Raw genomic sequence first — 3,104 nt, 5'->3', positions numbered from 1 at the left:
CTCACCCCACAGCAGCGTCTCCTGCGAGTTCTTCAGGTATTTGCAAGCCACCAGTTGCATGCCCTCTTCGTCCAGGCAGGCGCTTCGGGACTTTGCAAAATAGGCATCTATTTTGGGGGTTTTGAGCAGCAGCATCCGCTTCTGTCGAGTCTCCAAGCCCGGGTGCAGGCTTTTTTTTTGGACATCTTTATTGGAGTATAATTGCTTTACAATGGTGTGTTAGTTTCTGCTGTATAAGAAACAGAATCAGCTGTACGTATACATATACCCCCATATCCCCTCCCTCTTGCGTCTCCCTCCCACCTTCCCTATCCCACCCCTCCAGGTGGTCACAAAGCACCGAGCTGATCTCTCTGTGCTGTGCGGCTGCTTCCCACTAGCTATTTTACATTTGGTAGTGTATATATGTCCATGCCACTCTCTCACTTCGTCCCAGCTTACCCTTCCCCCTTCCCAGGTCCTCAAGTCCATTCTTTACGTCTGCATCTTTATTCCTGTCCTGCCCCTAGGTTCATTAGAACCTTTTTTTCTTTTAGATTCCATATATGTCTTAGCATACAGTATTTGTTTTTCTCTGTCTGACTTACTTCACTCTGTATGACAGACTCTAGGTTCATCCACCTCACTACAAATAACTCAATTTCCTTTCTTTTTATGGCTGAGTAATATTCCATTGTATATATGTGCCACATCTTTTTGCAGGCTTTTAACGAGGGCTGCCAGAGGCGCGGAGAAGCGGGACTTTGCCGGTGCCCCCTTGCACCAGAAAGACTGTATCCCGGTATCCGTCTCCGCAAGAGCGCTAGGAGCGCTCAGGCCCCACCCACCCGTGGGCCGGAAGCTATGATTGGCTCTCTGGAACGCCAATCAGAGCTCGGCGCTCTGAGTGGGGCGGGGGGAACGCAGCCCTGCCCTCTTGCTTGAACCAGGCCTGGGGGGCTGACTGTACTCTCCCGGAGGAGCCGTTTCCCTGGAGGCCCTTAGTGCGGTCCCGTGGTGACCTGAGATGTCCGGCCACACCTCAGTTCCCCACGCACCTGCTCACCGCTGCGGCAGGGCCCGTGAAAGGAGCAGGAGGGGGATTTCTCGTAGCGTTAGCGGGTTCCAGATGCCACTGCATGAAACAGAAACCTAGACCCTAAGTCCACTCCAACTGACTTGATAAATGTGAATCTTGACTAACCCTGGAGTCTTCCCCATAGGCAGGTGGAAAAGAGGGACGTCAGCTGCCCCTGTACAGAAAAACTGAAATCGCAGGTACCATGGATGTGGAAATATGGGGTCCTGGGAATCCAGCACTGATCACGCTCCTAAGTCCACTCCCAAGCCACATCTTCCAGGTACATTCGTTTTATTTGTGATGTAACAGGTTCATCATCCTTAAACACATAAGGAGAATCTACCGTCTTCAGAGACCAAATGACTATACACACGTTATAATATTTATATAAAATACATTTATATATAATATATAGTAATATATAAAATATATAGTAATATATGTAGTAACATGTAAAACATGTAGTAATGTATAGTAATTATAAAAATGTATATGAAAAAATATGTTTACATATGTGTATATAAATATAGTGGAATGGAATAGAATACAATAGAATAGAAAATACCAGCCTGCTCCACAGATAGTGAGTGTAACTATAGTTTCATAAAATGTTTCAGTTAAATATATTTGTGTGTGTGTATTAGCAGATATATATATATATATATATATATATATATATATATATATAAAACATCTTTCTTAAAAAGTTTGAAAAGCACGGAGCCCTCTCCCTGAATTGAACTCCTGGTGCCCTTGCTCCCAAAGTAACAAAGAGGCCCTCTCCCTCTGAGCCCTACCCCCACCGCCCTTAGACTCATCCTTAAGAAAAGGAGCCCTCAGCCAGAGTGACCTTCCTTCAGGACATAGCAGGTAATGGAAAGGGGCTGTGCTCTTTCTTTCTGAAAATAGCTGCTGTCTGGGGTTCCACATGATGATCAGCTCATCAGTTTTCAGTTACATTGAATCCTTCATTTTAATAATCATCTGCAGAAAAAATTGAATTGATCATTGAATATCTTCACACAAAAGAAACTCAAACCCTAATTGCTACATCAGTAAGTTGTACCAAACACTTAAAGAAACAACAATTCTAATCCTACAGAAGTTCTTACAGAATATAAAAATAGGATATATCCCCTACTTATTTTAGGAGGCTTGTAATAACATTTATACTAAAAATTTGACAAAGACAGTACAAAAAAGGAAAATTATAAGTCAATCTCACTCATGAATATAGATACAAAAACCCTAAACACACAGTTCACATGGACTTTCACACAGGTAGAATAAATCTCACACTCAAATAAAAGGAGAAATCATTAACTTCTTGGGAAAACTAGAGATTGTTCTACTGTACTTTCCTTCCAAGGAAAAGAAAGAAAAAAATACATCCATCTAGAAGAGAAAAAAAATCACACAACTTTCCTATGTTTCCTTTAAAGAAATATTTTGGGGTGGGGGGTTGTGGATCTCTTACTGAGGAAAAGCAACCTATTGGAACCTCTGTGTTCTGCATCGTGTACTTAAACCCAGGCTGGGTTATTCTCAACTCTCTCTATGGAGACACTTTCCATCTCAGCCTCATTTCTCACAAAGAATCACTCACTTAGAATCAGATGAATTTTAAACACAACCAACTTAGAAAAATGAATGATAGAACATGTGCTGGAATTACAGTTGTTCTTCTATTCCAGTGGTTCTCAAAATGTGGTCTTTGGATCAGCAGCTTTTGAAATGTATTTAAAAGGCAAATTCTTAGGTCTGAACCCAAAACTTCTGAATCTGACGCTCTGGATGCGGGACTCAGAAATCTGCATTTTAACACGCCTTCCAGGGGATTCCGATGCACTCAAGTTTGGGAATGCCTGCTTGGATTCAACTGCTCGTACTCTCACAGATAAGAGTGCACCTGGACCCATACCAGTGACATCTGGCAAAAACCTTTAGACAAAAATCAACAACAAAAGAAAAGCCCATAATTTTCTTACTTTCTAATAGCTCTGGATTTTCAGTACAAATAATTTTTTAACAACAAAGTTTTGAG

Source organism: Lipotes vexillifer, unplaced genomic scaffold, assembly GCF_000442215.2.
Source record: "Lipotes vexillifer unplaced genomic scaffold, Lipotes_vexillifer_v1.1 scaffold921, whole genome shotgun sequence".
NCBI classification, from domain to species: domain Eukaryota; kingdom Metazoa; phylum Chordata; class Mammalia; order Artiodactyla; family Lipotidae; genus Lipotes; species Lipotes vexillifer.
The sequence above is the reverse complement of the archived record's forward strand: the minus strand, read 5'-3'. Positions refer to the sequence as shown.